The sequence below is a fragment of the Haemaphysalis longicornis genome, unplaced genomic scaffold (genome assembly GCF_048455015.1).
Source record: "Haemaphysalis longicornis isolate Haplotype H1 unplaced genomic scaffold, Haemaphysalis longicornis Haplotype H1 scaffold_11, whole genome shotgun sequence".
In the NCBI taxonomy this organism is placed as follows: Eukaryota; Metazoa; Arthropoda; class Arachnida; order Ixodida; family Ixodidae; genus Haemaphysalis; species Haemaphysalis longicornis.
The window spans coordinates 96,491,724-96,511,221 of NW_027526214.1; the positions used below are offsets into that span (position 1 = coordinate 96,491,724).

Consider the following 19,498-nt stretch of genomic DNA (forward strand, 5'->3'; position numbering starts at 1 on the left):
GAAGGGGACCTTATTTTTCAACCCCCGGGACGTGACGCGAACGTCTACAGCCTATCATAAGCCGCTAACTTGCGGGAAACCCTCTCATGCTACCTTGGCATCAAGGCTGCCAGACCCGAGGCCCTCGCTAAGCTTTCGCACGATAATAGGGTTCAGAAATGAGGGGCTCGTTAGGAAATACAGAAATAAATGCCGGCAGTCTACAACGCCAAAGAAGGCATAGGGGAATGATTAGACTATTTTTTATCGTTAGTGACGTTACATTTTTTTTTTGTATTATTTACATCAGAAAGAAAGAAAAACACGCGCCCAGAGTGGGGACCGAACCCACGCCTTTCGATTAGATCTCGAATGCCTTACCCATTCGGCTATCTGGGCGACTGTGTTCTCCGTGACTTTCTGGGGTATTGATATTTACTACAACTGTATCTGACGCTTGAGGGTGGTAGCCAGCGCCACTTAGACTACACGGGGAGAAGGGGACCTTCTTTTTCAACCCCCGGGGCGGGACGCGAACGTCTACAGCCTGTCATAAGCGGCTAAGTGGCGGGAAACCCTCTTATGCTACCTTGGCATCAAGGCTGCCAGAACCGAGGCCCTCGCTAAGCTTTCGCACGATAATAGGGTTCAGAAATGATGGGCTCGTTAGGAAATACAGAAATAAATGCCGGCAGTCTACAACGCCAAAGAAGGCATAGGGGAATGATTAGAATATTTTTAATTGTTATTGACGTTACATTTTTTTTGGTATTATTTACATGAGAAAGAAAGAAAAACACGCGCCCAGAGTGGGGACCGAACCCACGCCTTTCGATTAGATCTCGAATGCCTTACCAATTCGGCTATCTGGGCGACTGTGTTCTCCGTCACTTTCTCGGGTATTTATATTTACAACTGTATCTGACGCTTGAGGGTGGTAGCCTGCGCCACTTAGACTACACGGGCAGAAGGGGACCTTCTTTTTCAACCCCCGGGGCGGGACGCGAACGTCTACAGCCTGTCATAAGCGGCTAACTGGCGGGAAACCCTCTTATGCTACCTTGGCATCAAGGCTGCCAGAACCGAGGCCCTCGCTAAGCTTTCGCACGATAATAGGGTTCAGAAATGAGGGGCTCGTTAGGAAATACAGAAATAAATGCCGGCAGTCTACAACGCCAAAGAAGGCATAGGGGAATGATTAGAATATTTTTAATTGTTAGTGACGTTACATTTTTTTTGGTATTATTTACATGAGAAAGAAAGAAAAACACGCGCCCAGAGTGGGGACCGAACCCACGCCTTTCGATTAGATCTCGAATGCCTTACCAATTCGGCTATCTGGGCGACTGTGTTCTCCGTCACTTTCTCGGGAATTTATATTTACAATTGTATCTGACGCTTGAGGGTGGTAGCCTGCGCCACTTAGACTACACGGGCAGAAGGGGACCTTCTTTTTCAACCCCCGGGCCGTGACGCGAACGTCTACAGCCTGTCATAAGCGGCTATTTGGTGGAAAACCCTCTTATGCTACCTTGGCATCAAGGCTGCCAGAACCGAGGCCCTCGCTAAGCTTTCGCACGATAATAGGGTTCAGAAATGAGGGGCTCGTTCGGAAATACAGAAATAAATGCCGGCAGTCTACAACGCCAAAGAAGGCATAGGGGAATGATTAGAATATTTTTAATTGTTAGTGACGTTACATTTTTTTTGGTATTATTTACATGAGAAAGAAAGAAAAACACGCGCCCAGAGTGGGGACCGAACCCACGCCTTTCGATTAGATCTCGAATGCCTTACCAATTCGGCTATCTGGGCGACTGTGTTCTCCGTCACTTTCTGGGGTATTTATATTTACTTCAACTGTATCTGACGCTTGAGGGTGGTAGCCAGCGCCACTTAAACTACACGGGGAGAAGGGGACCTTATTTTTCAACCCCCGGGACGTGACGCGAACGTCTACAGCCTATCATAAGCCGCTAACTTGCGGGAAACCCTCTCATGCTACCTTGGCATCAAGGCTGCCAGAACCGAGGCCCTCGCTAAGCTTTCGCACGATAATAGGGTTCAGAAATGAGGGGCTCGTTAGGAAATACAGAAATAAATGCCGGCAGTCCACAACGCCAAAGAAAGCATAGGGGAATGATTAGACTATTTTGTATCGTTAGTGACGTTACATTTTTTTTGGTATTATTTACATGAGAAAGAAAGAAAGAAAAACACGTGCCCAGAGTGGGGACCGAACCCACGCCTTTCGATTAGATCTCGAATGCCTTACCAATTCGGCTATCTGGGCGACTGTGTTCTCCGTCACTTTCTGGGGTATTTATATTCACTCCAACTGTATCTGACGCTTCAGGGTGGTAGCCAGCGCCACTTAGACTACACGGGGATAAGGGGACCTTCTTTTTCAACCCCCGGGGCGTGACGCGAACGTCTACAGCCTGTCATAAGCGGCTAACTGGCGGAAAACCCTCTTATGCTACCTTGGCATCAAGGCTGCCAGAACCGAGGCCCTCGGTAAGTTTTCGCACGATAATAGGGTTCAGAAATGAGGGGCTCGTTAGGAAATACAGAAATAAATGCCGGCAGTCCACAACGCCAAAGAAAGCATAGGGGAATGATTAGACTATTTTGTATCGTTAGTGACGTTACATTTTTTTTTGTATTATTTACATGAGAAAGAAAGAAAAACACGTGCCCAGAGTGGGGACCGAACCCACGCATTTCGATTAGATCTCGAATGCCTTACCAATTCGGCTATCTGGGCGACTGTGTTCTCCGTCACTTTCTGGGGTATTTATATTTACTACAACTGTATCTGACGCTTGAGGGTGGTAGCCAGCGCCACTTAGACTACACGGGGAGAAGGGGACCTTCTTTTTCAACCCCCGGGGCGGGACGCGAACGTCTACAGCCTTTCATAAGCGGCTAACTGGCGGGAAACCCTCTTATGCTACCTTGGCATCAAGGCTGCCAGAACCGAGGCCCTCGCTAAGCTTTCGCACGATAATAGGGTTCAGAAATGAGGGGCTCGTTAGGAAATACAGAAATAAATGCCGGCAGTCTACAACGCCAAAGAAGGCATAGGGGAATGATTAGAATATTTTTAATTGTTAGAGACGTTACGTTTTTTTGGTATTATTTACATGAGAAAGAAAGAAAAACACGCGCCCAGAGTGGGGACCGAACCCACGCCTTTCGATTAGATCTCGAATGCCTTACCAATTCGGCTATCTGGGCGACTGTGTTCTCCGTCACTTTCTGGGGTATTTATATTTACTTCAACTGTATCTGACGCTTGAGGGTGGTAGCCAGCGCCACTTAAACTACACGGGGAGAAGGGGACCTTATTTTTCAACCCCCGGGACGTGACGCGAACGTCTACAGCCTATCATAAGCCGCTAACTTGCGGGAAACCCTCTCATGCTACCTTGGCATCAAGGCTGCCAGAACCGAGGCCCTCGCTAAGCTTTCGCACGATAATAGGGTTCAGAAATGAGGGGCTCGTTAGGAAATACAGAAATAAATGCCGGCAGCCTACAACGCCAAAGAAGGCATAGGGGAATGATTAGACAATTTTTTATCGTTAGTGACGTTACATTTTTTTTGTTATTATTTACATGAGAAAGAAAGAAAGAAAAACACGCGCCCAGAGTGGTGACCGAACCCACGCCTTTCGATTAGATCTCGAATGCCTTAACAATTCGGCTATCTGGGCGACTGTGTTCTCCGTCACTTTCTGGGGTATTTATATATTAACTACAACTGTATCTGACGCTTGAGGGTGGTAGCCAGCGCCACTTAAACTACACGGGGAGAAGGGGACCTTATTTTTCAACCCCCGGGACGTGACGCGAACGTGTACAGCCTATCATAAGCCGCTAACTTGCGGGAAACCCTCTCATGCTACCTTGGCATCAAGGCTGCCAGAACCGAGGCCCTCGCTAAGCTTTCGCACGATAATAGGGTTCAGAAATGAGGGGCTCGTTAGGAAATACAGAAATAAATGCCGGCGGTCCACAACGCCAAAGAAGGCATAGGGGAATGATTAGACTATTTTTTATCGTTAGTGACGTTACATTTTTTTTGTTATTATTTACATGACAAAGAAAGAAAGAAAAACACGCGCCCAGAGTGGGGACCGAACCCACGCCTTTCAATTAGATCTCGAATGCCTTACCAATTCGGCTATCTGGGCGACTGTGTTCTCCGTCACTTTCTGGGGTATTTATATTTACTATAACTGTATCTGACGCTTGAGGGTGGTAGCCAGCGCCACTTAGACTACACGGGGAGAAGGGGACCTTCTCTTTCAACCCCCGGGGCGTGACGCGAACGTCTACAGCCTGTCATAAGCGGCTAACTGGCGGGAAACCCTTTTATGCTACCTTGGCATCAAGGCAGCCAGAACCGAGGCCCTCGCTAAGCTTTCGCACGATAATAGGGTTCAGAAATGAGGGGCTCGTTAGAAAATACAGAAATAAATTCCGGCAGTCTACAATGCCAAAGAAGGCATAGGGGAATGATTAGACTATTTTTTATCGTTATTGACGTTACATTTTTTTTTGTAATTATTTACATCAGAAAGAAAGAAAAACACGCGCCCAGAGTGGGGACCGAACCCACGCCTTTCGATTAGATCTCGAATGCCTTACCAATTCGGCTATCTGGGCGACTGTGTTCTCCGTCACTTTCTCGGGAATTTATATTTACAACTGTATCTGACGCTTGAGGGTGGTAGCCTGCGCCACTTAGACTACACGGGCAGAAGGGGACCTTCTTTTTCAACCCCCGGGCCGTGACGCGAACGTCTACAGCCTGTCATAAGCGGCTATTTGGTGGAAAACCCTCTTATGCTACCTTGGCATCAAGGCTGCCAGAACCGAGGCCCTCGCTAAGCTTTCGCACGAAAATAGGGTTCAGAAATGAGGGGCTCGTTCGGAAATACAGAAATAAATGCCGGCAGTCTACAACGCCAAAGAAGGCATAGGGGAATGATTAGAATATTTTTAATTGTTAGTGACGTTACATTTTTTTTGGTATTATTTACATGAGAAAGAAAGAAAAACACGCGCCCAGAGTGGGGACCGAACCCACGCCTTTCGATTAGATCTCGAATGCCTTACCAATTCGGCTTTCTGGGCGCCTGTATTCTCCGTCACTTTCTGGGGTATTTATATTCACTCCAACTGTATCTGACGCTTCAGGGTGGTAGCCAGCGCCACTTAGACTACACGGGGATAAGGGGACCTTCTTTTTCAACCCCCGGGGCGTGACGCGAACGTCTACAGCCTGTCATAAGCGGCTAACTGGCAGGAAACCCTCCTATGCAACCTTGGCATCAAGGCTGCCAGAACCGAGGCCCTCGTTAAGCTTTCGCACGATAATAGGGTTCAGAAATGAGGGGCTCGTTAGGAAATACAGAAATAAATGCCGGCAGTCCACAACGCCAAAGAAAGCATAGGGGAATGATTAGACTATTTTGTATCGTTAGTGACGTTACATTTTTTTTGGTATTATTTACATGAGAAAGAAAGAAAGAAAAACACGTGCCCAGAGTGGGGACCGAACCCACGCCTTTCGATTAGATCTCGAATGCCTTACCAATTCGGCTATCTGGGCGACTGTGTTCTCCGTCACTTTCTGGGGTATTTATATTCACTCCAACTGTATCTGACGCTTCAGGGTGGTAGCCAGCGCCACTTAGACTACACGGGGATAAGGGGACCTTCTTTTTCAACCCCCGGGGCGTGACGCGAACGTCTACAGCCTGTCATAAGCGGCTAACTGGCGGAAAACCCTCTTATGCTACCTTGGCATCAAGGCTGCCAGAACCGAGGCCCTCGGTAAGTTTTCGCACGATAATAGGGTTCAGAAATGAGGGGCTCGTTAGGAAATACAGAAATAAATGCCGGCAGTCCACAACGCCAAAGAAAGCATAGGGGAATGATTAGACTATTTTGTATTGTTAGTGACGTTACATTTTTTTTGGTATTATTTACATGAGAAAGAAAGAAAAACACGTGCCCAGAGTGGGGACCGAACCCACGCATTTCGATTAGATCTCGAATGCCTTACCAATTCGGCTATCTGGGCGACTGTGTTCTCCGTCACTTTCTGGGGTATTTATATTTACTACAACTGTATCTGACGCTTGAGGGTGGTAGCCAGCGCCACTTAGACTACACGGGGAGAAGGGGACCTTCTTTTTCAACCCCCGGGGCGGGACGCGAACGTCTACAGCCTGTCATAAGCGGCTAACTGGCGGGAAACCCTCTTATGCTACCTTGGCATCAAGGCTGCCAGAACCGAGGCCCTCGCTAAGCTTTCGCACGATAATAGGGTTCAGAAATGAGGGGCTCGTTAGGAAATACAGAAATAAATGCCGGCAGTCTACAACGCCAAAGAAGGCATAGGGGAATGATTAGAATATTTTTAATTGTTAGAGACGTTACGTTTTTTTGGTATTATTTACATGAGAAAGAAAGAAAAACACGCGCCCAGAGTGGGGACCGAACCCACGCCTTTCGATTAGATCTCGAATGCCTTACCAATTCGGCTATCTGGGCGACTGTGTTCTCCGTCACTTTCTGGGGTATTTATATTTACTTCAACTGTATCTGACGCTTGAGGGTGGTAGCCAGCGCCACTTAAACTACACGGGGAGAAGGGGACCTTATTTTTCAACCCCCGGGACGTGACGCGAACGTCTACAGCCTATCATAAGCCGCTAACTTGCGGGAAACCCTCTCATGCTACCTTGGCATCAAGGCTGCCAGAACCGAGGCCCTCGCTAAGCTTTCGCACGATAATAGGGTTCAGAAATGAGGGGCTCTTTAGGAAATACAGAAATAAATGCCGGCAGTCCACAACGCCAAAGGAAGCATAGGGGAATGATTAGACTATTTTGTATCGTTAGTGACGTTACATTTTTTTTGGTATTATTTACATGAGAAAGAAAGAAAGAAAAACACGTGCCCAGAGTGGGGACCGAACCCACGCCTTTCGATTAGATCTCGAATGCCTTACCAATTCGGCTATCTGGGCGACTGTGTTCTCCGTCACTTTCTGGGGTATTTATATTCACTCCAACTGTATCTGACGCTTCAGGGTGGTAGCCAGCGCCACTTAGACTACACGGGGATAAGGGGACCTTCTTTTTCAACCCCCGGGGCGTGACGCGAACGTCTACAGCCTGTCATAAGCGGCTAACTGGCGGAAAACCCTCTTATGCTACCTTGGCATCAAGGCTGCCAGAACCGAGGCCCTCGGTAAGTTTTCGCACGATAATAGGGTTCAGAAATGAGGGGCTCGTTAGGAAATACAGAAATAAATGCCGGCAGTCCACAACGCCAAAGAAAGCATAGGGGAATGATTAGACTATTTTGTATCGTTAGTGACGTTACATTTTTTTTTGTATTATTTACATGAGAAAGAAAGAAAAACACGTGCCCAGAGTGGGGACCGAACCCACGCATTTCGATTAGATCTCGAATGCCTTACCAATTCGGCTATCTGGGCGACTGTGTTCTCCGTCACTTTCTGGGGTATTTATATTTACTACAACTGTATCTGACGCTTGAGGGTGGTAGCCAGCGCCACTTAGACTACACGGGGAGAAGGGGACCTTCTTTTTCAACCCCCGGGGCGGGACGCGAACGTCTACAGCCTGTCATAAGCGGCTAACTGGCGGGAAACCCTCTTATGCTACCTTGGCATCAAGGCTGCCAGAACCGAGGCCCTCGCTAAGCTTTCGCACGATAATAGGGTTCAGAAATGAGGGGCTCGTTAGGAAATACAGAAATAAATGCCGGCAGTCTACAACGCCAAAGAAGGCATAGGGGAATGATTAGAATATTTTTAATTGTTAGAGACGTTACGTTTTTTTGGTATTATTTACATGAGAAAGAAAGAAAAACACGCGCCCAGAGTGGGGACCGAACCCACGCCTTTCGATTAGATCTCGAATGCCTTACCAATTCGGCTATCTGGGCGACTGTGTTCTCCGTCACTTTCTGGGGTATTTATATTTACTTCAACTGTATCTGACGCTTGAGGGTGGTAGCCAGCGCCACTTAAACTACACGGGGAGAAGGGGACCTTATTTTTCAACCCCCGGGACGTGACGCGAACGTCTACAGCCTATCATAAGCCGCTAACTTGCGGGAAACCCTCTCATGCTACCTTGGCATCAAGGCTGCCAGAACCGAGGCCCTCGCTAAGCTTTCGCACGATAATAGGGTTCAGAAATGAGGGGCTCGTTAGGAAATACAGAAATAAATGCCGGCAGCCTACAACGCCAAAGAAGGCATAGGGGAATGATTAGCCAATTTTTTATCGTTAGTGACGTTACATTTTTTTGTTATTATTTACATGAGAAAGAAAGAAAGAAAAACACGCGCCCAGAGTGGTGACCGAACCCACGCCTTTCGATTAGATCTCGAATGCCTTAACAATTCGGCTATCTGGGCGACTGTGTTCTCCGTCACTTTCTGGGGTATTTATATATTAACTACAACTGTATCTGACGCTTGAGGGTGGTAGCCAGCGCCACTTAAACTACACGGGGAGAAGGGGACCTTATTTTTCAACCCCCGGGACGTGACGCGAACGTGTACAGCCTATCATAAGCCGCTAACTTGCGGGAAACCCTCTCATGCTACCTTGGCATCAAGGCTGCCAGAACCGAGGCCCTCGCTAAGCTTTCGCACGATAATAGGGTTCAGAAATGAGGGGCTCGTTAGGAAATACAGAAATAAATGCCGGCGGTCCACAACGCCAAAGAAGGCATAGGGGAATGATTAGACTATTTTTTATCGTTAGTGACGTTACATTTTTTTTGTTATTATTTACATGAAAAAGAAAGAAAGAAAAACACGCGCCCAGAGTGGGGACCGAACCCACGCCTTTCAATTAGATCTCGAATGCCTTACCAATTCGGCTATCTGGGCGACTGTGTTCTCCGTCACTTTCTGGGGTATTTATATTTACTATAACTGTATCTGACGCTTGAGGGTGGTAGCCAGCGCCACTTAGACTACACGGGGAGAAGGGGACCTTCTCTTTCAACCCCCGGGGCGTGACGCGAACGTCTACAGCCTGTCATAAGCGGCTAACTGGCGGGAAACCCTTTTATGCTACCTTGGCATCAAGGCAGCCAGAACCGAGGCCCTCGCTAAGCTTTCGCACGATAATAGGGTTCAGAAATGAGGGGCTCGTTAGAAAATACAGAAATAAATTCCGGCAGTCTACAATGCCAAAGAAGGCATAGGGGAATGATTAGACTATTTTTTATCGTTATTGACGTTACATTTTTTTTTGTAATTATTTACATGAGAAAGAAAGAAAGAAAAACACGCGCCCAGAGTGGGGACCGAACCCACGCCTTTCGATTAGATCTCGAATGCCTTACCAATTCGGCTATCTGGGCGACTGTGTTCTCCGTCACTTTCTGGGGTATTTATATTTACTACAACTATATCTGACGCTTGAGGGTGGTAGCCAGCGCCACTTAGACTACACGGGGAGAAGGGGACCTTCTTTTTCAACCCCCGGGGCGTGACGCGAACGTCTACGGCCTGTCATAAGCGGCTAACTGGCGGGAAACCCTTTTATGCTACCTTGGCATCAAGGCTGCCAGAACCGAGGCCCTCGCTAAGCTTTCGCACGATAATAGGGTGCAGAAATGAGGGGCTCGTTAGGAAATACAGAAATAAATGCCGGCCGTCTACAACGCCAAAGAAGGCATAGGGGATGGACTATTTTTTATCGTTAGTGACGTTACATTTTTTTGTTATTATTTACATGAGAAAGAAACAAAGAAAAACACGCGCCCAGAGTGGGGACCGAACCCACGCCTTTCTATTAGATCTCGAATGCCTTACCGATTCGGCTATCTGGGCGACTGTGTTCTCCGTCACTTTCTGGGGTATTTATATTTACTTCAACTGTATCTGACGCTTGAGGGTGGTATCCAGCGCCACTTAGACTACACGGGGAGAAGGGGACCTTTTTTTTCAATCCCCGGGGCGTGACGCGAACGTCTACAGCCTGTCATAAGCGGCTAACTGGCGGGAAACCCTCTTATGCTACCTTGGCATCAAGGCTGCCAGAACCGAGGCCCTCGCTAAGCTTTCGCACGATAATAGGGTTCAGAAATGAGGGGCTCGTTAGGAAATACAGAAATAAATGCCGGCAGTCTACAATGCCAAAGAAGGCATAGGGGAATGATTAGACTATTTTTTATCGTTAGTGACGTTACAATTTTTTTATTATTATTTACATGATAAAGAAAGAAAGAAAAACACGCGCCCAGAGTGGGGACCGAACCCACGCCTTTCGATTAGATCTCGAATGCCTTACCAATTCGGCTATCTGGGCGACTGTGTTCTCCGTGACTTTCTGGGGTATTTATATTTACTTCAACTGTATCTGACGCTTGAGGGTGGTAGCCAGCGCCACTTAGACTACACGGGGAGAAGGGGACCTTCTTTTTCAACCCCCGGGGCGTGACGCGAACGTGTACAGCCTGTCATAAGCGGCTAACTGGCGGAAAACCCTCTTATGCAACCTTGGCATCAAGGCTGCCAGAACCGAGGCCCTCGCTAAGCTTTCGCACGATAATAGGGTTCAGAAATGAGGGGCTCGTTAGGAAATACAGAAATAAATGCCGGCAGTCTACAACGCCAAAGAAGGCATAGGGGAATGATTAGACTATTTTGTATCGTTAATGACGTTACATTTTTTTTTGGTATTATTTACATGAGAAAGAAAGAAAGACAAACACGTGCCCAGAGTGGGGACCGAACCCACGCCTTTCGATTAGATCTCGAATGCCTTACCAATTCGGCTATCTGGGCGACTGTGTTCTCCGTCACTTTCTCGGGTATTTATATTTAGAACTGTATCTGACGCTTGAGGGTGGTAGCCTGCGCCACTTAGACTACACGGTCAGAAGGGGACCTTCTTTTTCAACCCCCGGGGCGTGACGCGAACGTCTACAGCCTGTCATAAGCGGCTATTTGGTGGAAAACCCTCTTATGCTACCTTGGCATCAAGGCTGCCAGAACCGAGGCCCTCGCTAAGCTTTCGCACGATAATAGGGTTCAGAAATAAGGGGCTCGTTCGGAAATATAGAAATAAATGCCGGCAGTCTACAACGCCAAAGAAGGCATAGGGGAATGATTAGAATATTTTTAATTGTTAGTGACGTTACATTTTTTTTGGTATTATTTACATGAGAAAGAAAGAAAAACACGCGCCCAGAGTGGGGACCGAACCCACGCCTTTCGATTAGATCTCGAATGCATTACCAATTCGGCTTTCTGGGCGACTGTGTTCTCCGTCACTTTCTGGGGTATTTATATTCACTACAACTGTATCTGACGCTTGAGGGTGGTAGCCAGCGCCACTTAGACTACACGTGGAGAAGGGGACCTTCTTTTTCAACCCCCGGGGCGTGACGTTAACGTCTACAGCCTGTCATAAGCGGCTAACTGGCAGGAAACCCTCTTATGCTACCTTGGCATCAAGGCTGCCAGAACCGAGGCCCTCGCTAAGCTTTCGCACGAATATAGGGTTCAGAAATGAGGGGCTCATTAGGAAATACTCAAATAAATGCCGGCAGCCTACAACGCCAAAGAAGGCATAGGGGAATGATTAGACAATTTTTTATCGTTAGTGACGTTACATTTTTTTTGTTATTATTTACATGAGAAAGAAAGAAAGAAAAACACGCGCCCAGAGTGGGGACCGAACCCACGCCTTTCGATTAGATCTCGAATGCCTTACCAATTCGGCTATCTGGGCGACTGTGTTCTCCGTCACTTTCTGGGGTATTTATATTTACTACAACTGTATCTGACGCTTGAGGGTGGTAGCCAGCGCCACTTAAACTACACGGGGAGAAGGGGACCTTTTTTTTCAACCCCCGGGGCGTGACGCGAACGTCTACAGCCTGTCATAAGCGGCTAACTGGCGGGAAACCCTCTTATGCTACCTTGGCATCAAGGCTGCCAGAACCGAGGCCCTCGCTAAGCTTTCGCACGATAATAGGGTTCAGAAATGAGGGGCTCGTTAGGAAATACAGAAATAAATGCCGGCAGTCTACAATGCCAAAGAAGGCATAGGGGAATGATTAGACTATTTTTTATCGTTAGTGACGTTACAATTTTTTTATTATTATTTACATGATAAAGAAAGAAAGAAAAACACGCGCCCAGAGTAGGGACCGAACCCACGCCTTTCGATTAGATCTCGAATGCCTTACCAATTCGGCTATCTGGGCGACTGTGTTCTCCGTGACTTTCTGGGGTATTTATATTTACTTCAACTGTATCTGACGCTTGAGGGTGGTAGCCAGCGCCACTTAGACTACACGGGGAGAAGGGGACCTTCTTTTTCAACCCCCGGGGCGTGACGCGAACGTCTACAGCCTGTCATAAGCGGCTAACTGGCGGAAAACCCTCTTATGCAACCTTGGCATCAAGGCTGCCAGAACCGAGGCCCTCGCTAAGCTTTCGCACGATAATAGGGTTCAGAAATGAGGGGCTCGTTAGGAAATACAGAAATAAATGCCGGCAGTCTACAACGCCAAAGAAGGCATAGGGGAATGATTAGACTATTTTGTATCGTTAATGACGTTACATTTTTTTTGGTATTATTTACATGAGAAAGAAAGAAAGAAAAACACGTGCCCAGAGTGGGGACCGAACCCACGCCTTTCGATTAGATCTCGAATGCCTTACCAATTCGGCTATCTGGGCGACTGTGTTCTCCGTCACTTTCTCGGGTATTTATATTTAGAACTGTATCTGACGCTTGAGGGTGGTAGCCTGCGCCACTTAGACTACACGGTCAGAAGGGGACCTTCTTTTTCAACCCCCGGGGCGTGACGCGAACGTCTACAGCCTGTCATAAGCGGCTATTTGGTGGAAAACCCTCTTATGCTACCTTGGCATCAAGGGTGCCAGAACCGAGGCCCTCGCTAAGCTTTCGCACGATAATAGGGTTCAGAAATGAGGGGCTCGTTCGGAAATACAGAAATAAATGCCGGCAGTCTACAACGCCAAAGAAGGCATAGGGGAATGATTAGAATATTTTTAATTGTTAGTGACGTTACATTTTTTTTGGTATTATTTACATGAGAAAGAAAGAAAAACACGCGCCCAGAGTGGGGACCGAACCCACGCCTTTCGATTAGATCTCCAATGCGTTACCAATTCGGCTTTCTGGGCGACTGTGTTCTCCGTCACTTTCTGGGGTATTTATATTCACTACAACTGTATCTGACGCTTGAGGGTGGTAGCCAGCGCCACTTAGACTACACGTAGAGAAGGGGACCTTCTTTTTCAACCCCCGGGGCGTGACGTTAACGTCTACAGCCTGTCATAAGCGGCTAACTGGCAGGAAACCCTCTTATGCTACCTTGGCATCAAGGCTGCCAGAACCGAGGCCCTCGCTAAGCTTTCGCACGAATATAGGGTTCAGAAATGAGGGGCTCGTTAGGAAATACAGAAATAAATGCCGGCAGTCTACAACGCCAAAGAAGGCATAGGGGAATGATTAGACTATTTTTTATTGTTAGTGACATTAAATTTTTTTTGTATTATTTACATCAGAAAGAAAGAAAAACACGCGCCCAGAGTGGGGACCGAACCCACGCCTTTCGATTAGATCTCGAATGCCTTACCCATTCGGCTATCTGGGCGACTGTGTTCTCCGTGACTTTCTGGGGTATTTATATTTACTACAACTGTATCTGACGCTTGAGGGTGGTAGCCAGCGCCACTTAGACTACACGGGGAGAAGGGGACCTTCTTTTTCAACCCCCGGGGCGGGACGCGAACGTCTACAGCCTGTCATAAGCGGCTAACTGGCGGGAAACCCTCTTATGCTACCTTGGCATCAAGGCTGCCAGAACCGAGGCCCTCGCTAAGCTTTCGCACGATAATAGGGTTCAGAAATGAGGGGCTCGTTATGAAATACAGAAATAAATGCCGGCAGTCTACAACGCCAAAGAAGGCATAGGGGAATGATTAGAATATTTTTAATTGTTAGTGACGTTACATTTTTTTTGGTATTATTTACATGAGAAAGAAAGAAAAACACACGCCCAGAGTGGGGACCGAACCCACGCCTTTCGATTAGATCTCGAATGCCTTACCAATTCGGCTTTCTGGGCGACTGTGATCTCCATCACTTTCTGGGGTATTTATATTTACTACAACTGTATCTGACGCTTGAGGGTGGTAGCCAGCGCCACTTAAACTACACGGGGAGAAGGGGACCTTATTTTTCAACCCCCGGGACGTGACGCGAACGTCTACAGCCTATCATAAGCCGCTAACTTGCGGGAAACCCTCTCATGCTACCTTGGCATCAAGGCTGCCAGAACCGAGGCCCTCGCTAAGCTTTCGCACGAATATAGGGTTCAGAAATGAGGGGCTCCTTAGGAAATACAGAAATAAATGCCGGCAGCCTACAATGCCAAAGAAGGCATAGGGGAATGATTAGACAATTTTTTATCGTTAGTGACGTTACATTGTTTTTTGTTATTATTTACATGAGAAAGAAAGAAAGAAAAACACGCGCCCAGAGTGGGGACCGAACCCACGCATTTCGATTAGATTTCGAATGCCTTACCAATTCGGCTATCTGGGCGACTGTGTTCTCCGTCACTTTCTGGGGTATTTATATTTACTACAACTGTATCTGACGCTTGAGGGTGGTAGCCAGCGCCACTTAAACTACACGGGGAGAAGGGGACCCTATTTTTCAACCCCCGGGACGTGACGCGAACGTCTACAGCCTATCATAAGCCGCTAACTTGCGGGAAACCCTCTCATGCTACCTTGGCATCAAGGCTGCCAGAACCGAGGCCCTCGCTAAGCTTTCGCACGATAATAGGGTTCAGAAATGAGGGGCTCGTTAGGAAATACAGAAATAAATGCCGGCAGCCTACAACGCCAAAGAAGGCATAGGGGAATGATTAGACAATTTTTTATCGTTAGTGACGTTACATTTTTTTTGTTATTGTTTACATGAGAAAGAAAGAAAGAAAAACACGCGCCCAGAGTGGGGACCGAACCCACGCCTTTCGATTAGATCTCGAATGCCTTAACAATTCGGCTATCTGGGCGACTGTGTTCTCCGTCACTTTCTGGGGTATTTATATATACTACACCTGTATCTGACGCTTGAGGGTGGTAGCCAGCGCCACTTAAACTACACGGGGAGAAGGGGACCTTATTTTTCAACCCCCGGGACGTGACGCGAACGTCTACAGCCTATCATAAGCCGCTAACTTGCGGGAAACCCTCTCATGCTACCTTGGCATCAAGGCTGCCAGAACCGAGGCCCTCGCTAAGCTTTCGCACGATAATAGGGTTCAGAAATGAGGGGCTCGTTAGGAAATACAGAAATAAATGCCGGCAGTCTACAACGCCAAAGAAGGCATAGGGGAATGATTAGAATATTTTTAATTGTTAGTGACGTTACATTTTTTTTGGTATTATTTACATGAGAAAGAAAGAAAAACACGCGCCCAGAGTGGGGACCGAACCCACGCCTTTCGATTAGATCTCGAATGCCTTACCAATTCGGCTATCTGGGCGACTGTGTTCTCCGTCACTTTCTCGGGTATTTATATTTACAACTGTATCTGACGCTTGAGGGTGGTAGCCTGCGCCACTTAGACTACACGGGCAGAAGGGGACCTTCTTTTTCAACCCCCGGGCCGTGACGCGAACGTCTACAGCCTGTCATAAGCGGCTATTTGGTGGAAAACCCTCTTATGCTACCTTGGCATCAAGGCTGCCAGAACCGAGGCCCTCGCTAAGCTTTCGCACGATAATAGGGTTCAGAAATGAGGGGCTCGTTCGGAAATACAGAAATAAATGCCGGCAGTCTACAATGCCAAAGAAGGCATAGGGGAATGATTAGAACATTTTTAATTGTTAGTGACGTTACATTTTTTTGGTATTATTTACATGAGAAAGAAAGAAAAACACGCGCCCAGAGTGGGGACCGAACCCACGCCTTTCGATTAGATCTCGAATGCCTTACCAATTCGGCTTTCTGGGCGACTGTGTTCTCCGTCACTTTCTGGGGTATTTATATTCACTCCAACTGTATCTGACGCTTCAGGGTGGTAGCCAGCGCCACTTAGACTACACGGGGAGAAGGGGACCTTCTTTTTCAACCCCCGGGGCGTGACGCGAACGTCTACAGCCTGTCATAAGCGGCTAACTGGCGGGAAACCCTCCTATGCAACCTTGGCATCAAGGCTGCCAGAACCGAGGCCCTCGTTAAGCTTTCGCACGATAATAGGGTTCAGAAATGAGGGGCTCGTTAGGAAATACAGAAATAAATGCCGGCAGTCCACAACGCCAAAGAAAGCATAGGGGAATGATTAGACTATTTTGTATCGTTAGTGACGTTACATTTTTTTTGGTATTATTTACATGAGAAAGAAAGAAAGAAAAACACGTGCCCAGAGTGGGGACCGAACCCACGCATTTCGATTAGATCTCGAATGCCTTACCAATTCGGCTATCTGGGCGACTGTGTTCTCCGTCACTTTCTGGGGTATTTATATTTACTACAACTGTATCTGACGCTTGAGGGTGGTAGCCAGCGCCACTTAGACTACACGAGGAGAAGGGGACCTTCTTTTTCAACCCCCGGGGCGGGACGCGAACGTCTACAGCCTGTCATAAGCGGCTAACTGGCGGGAAACCCTCTTATGCTACCTTGGCATCAAGGCTGCCAGAACCGAGGCCCTCGCTAAGCTTTCGCACGATAATAGGGTTCAGAAATGAGGGGCTCGTTAGGAAATACAGAAATAAATGCCGGCAGTCTACAACGCCAAAGAAGGCATAGGGGAATGATTAGAATATTTTTAATTGTTAGAGATGTTACGTTTTTTTGGTATTATTTACATGAGAAAGAAAGAAAAACACGCGCTCAGAGTGGGGACCGAACCCACGCCTTTCGATTAGATCTCGAATGCCTTACCAATTCGGCTATCTGGGCGACTGTGTTCTCCGTCACTTTCTGGGGTATTTATATATACTACAACTGTATCTGACGCTTGAGGGTGGTAGCCAGCGCCACTTAAACTACACGGGGAGAAGGGGACCTTATTTTTCAACCCCCGGGACGTGACGCGAACGTCTACAGCCTATCATAAGCCGCTAACTTGCGGGAAACCCTCTCATGCTACCTTGGCATCAAGGCTCCCAGAACCGAGGCCCTTGCTAAGCTTTCGCACGATAATAGGGTTCAGAAATGAGGGGCTTGTTAGGAAATACAGAAATAAATGCCGGCAGCCTACAACGCCAAAGAAGGCATAGGGGAATGATTAGACAATTTTTTATCGTTAGTGACGTTACATTTTTTTTGTTATTATTTACATGAGAAAGAAAGAAAGAAAAACACGCGCCCAGAGTGGGGACCGAACCCACGCCTTTCGATTAGATCTCGAATGCCTTAACAATTCGGCTATCTGGGCGACTGTGTTCTCCGTCACTTTCTGGGGTATTTATATTTACTTCAACTGTATCTGACGCTTGAGGGTGGTAGCCAGCGCCACTTAAACTACACGGGGAGAAGGGGACCTTATTTTTCAACCCCCGGGACGTGACGCGAACGTCTACAGCCTATCATAAGCCGCTAACTTGCGGGAAACCCTCTCATGCTACCTTGGCATCAAGGCTGCCAGAACCGAGGCCCTCGCTAAGCTTTCGCACGATAATAGGGTTCAGAAATGAGGGGCTCGTTAGGAAATACAGAAATAAATGCCGGCAGCCTACAACGCCAAAGAAGGCATAGGGGAATGATTAGACAATTTTTTATCGTTAGTGACGTTACATTTTTTTTGTTATTGTTTACATGAGAAAGAAAGAAAGAAAAACACGCGCCCAGAGTGGGGACCGAACCCACGCCTTTCGATTAGATCTCGAATGCCTTAACAATTCGGCTATCTGGGCGACAGTGTTCTCCGTCACTTTCTGGGGTATTTATATTTACTACAACTGTATCTGACGCTTGAGGGTGGTAGCCAGCGCCACTTAAACTACACGGGGAGAAGGGGACCTTATTTTTCAACCCCCGGGACGTGACGCGAACGTCTACAGCCTATCATAAGCCGCTAACTTGCGGGAAACCCTCTCATGCTACCTTGGCATCAAGGCTGCCAGAACCGAGGCCCTCGCTAAGCTTTCGCACGATAATAGGGTTCAGAAATGAGGGGCTCGTTAGGAAATACAGAAATAAATGCCGGCAGTCTACAACGCCAAAGAAGGCATAGGGGAATGATTAGACTATTTTTTATCGTTAGTGACGTTACATTTTTTTTTGTATTATTTACATCAGAAAGAAAGAAAAACACGCGCCCAGAGTGGGGACCGAACCCACGCCTTTCGATTAGATCTCGAATGCCTTACCCATTCGGCTATCTGGGCGACTGTGTTCTCCGTGACTTTCTGGGGTATTTATATTTACTACAACTGTATCTGACGCTTGAGGGTGGTAGCCAGCGCCACTTAGACTACACGGGGAGAAGGGGACCTTCTTTTTCAACCCCCGGGGCGGGACGCGAACGTCTACAGCCTGTCATAAGCGGCTAACTGGCGGGAAACCCTCTTATGCTACCTTGGCATCAAGGCTCCCAGAACCGAGGCCCTCGCTAAGCTTTCGCACGATAATAGGGTTCAGAAATGAGGGGCTCGTTAGGAAATACAGAAATAAATGCCGGCAGTCTACAACGCCAAAGAAGGCATAGGGGAATGATTAGAATATTTTTAATTGTTAGTGACGTTACATTTTTTTTGGTATTATTTACATGAGAAAGAAAGAAAAACACGCGCCCAGAGTGGGGAACGAACCCACGCCTTTCGATTAGATCTCGAATGCCTTACCAATTCGGCTATCTGGGCGACTGTGTTCTCCGTCACTTTCTCGGGTATTTATATTTACAACTGTATCTGACGCTTGAGGGTGGTAGCCTGCGCCACTTAGACTACACGGGCAGAAGGGGACCTTCTTTTTCAACCCCCGGGGCGGGACGCGAACGTCTACAGCCTGTCATAAGCGGCTAACTGGCGGGAAACCCTCTTATGCTACCTTGGCATCAAGGCTGCCAGAACCGAGGCCCTCGCTAAGCTTTCGCACGATAATAGGGTTCAGAAATGAGGGGCTCGTTAGGAAATACAGAAATAAATGCCGGCAGTCTACAACGCCAAAGAAGGCATAGGGGAATGATTAGAATATTTTTAATTCTTAGTGACGTTACATTTTTTTTGGTATTATTTACATGAGAAAGAAAGAAAAACACGCGCCCAGAGTGGGGACCGAACCCACGCCTTTCGATTAGATCTCGAATGCCTTACCAATTCGGCTATCTGGGCGACTGTGTTCTCCGTCACTTTCTCGGGAATTTATATTTACAACTGTATCTGACGCTTGAGGGTGGTAGCCTGCGCCACTTAGACTACACGGGCAGAAGGGGACCTTCTTT

General features: G+C 47.5%; 5 non-coding genes across 5 annotated transcripts; all 5 read right to left on the minus strand.

Annotated features, from left to right (window-relative positions):
* Window positions 1-2,200: 2,200 nt before the first annotated feature.
* Trnar-ucu (transfer RNA arginine (anticodon UCU)) lies at window positions 2,201-2,272 on the minus strand. The gene has a single exon. It is a non-coding gene; the product is annotated as a tRNA-Arg (tRNA).
* A 3,257-nt stretch (window positions 2,273-5,529) lies between these two features.
* On the minus strand, window positions 5,530-5,601 carry Trnar-ucu (transfer RNA arginine (anticodon UCU)). The gene has a single exon. It is a non-coding gene; the product is annotated as a tRNA-Arg (tRNA).
* A 1,353-nt stretch (window positions 5,602-6,954) lies between these two features.
* Trnar-ucu (transfer RNA arginine (anticodon UCU)) lies at window positions 6,955-7,026 on the minus strand. Its single transcript has one exon. It is a non-coding gene; the product is annotated as a tRNA-Arg (tRNA).
* A 3,740-nt stretch (window positions 7,027-10,766) lies between these two features.
* Trnar-ucu (transfer RNA arginine (anticodon UCU)) lies at window positions 10,767-10,838 on the minus strand. Its single transcript has one exon. It is a non-coding gene; the product is annotated as a tRNA-Arg (tRNA).
* A 1,833-nt stretch (window positions 10,839-12,671) lies between these two features.
* On the minus strand, window positions 12,672-12,743 carry Trnar-ucu (transfer RNA arginine (anticodon UCU)). Its single transcript has one exon. It is a non-coding gene; the product is annotated as a tRNA-Arg (tRNA).
* Window positions 12,744-19,498: the final 6,755 nt, after the last annotated feature.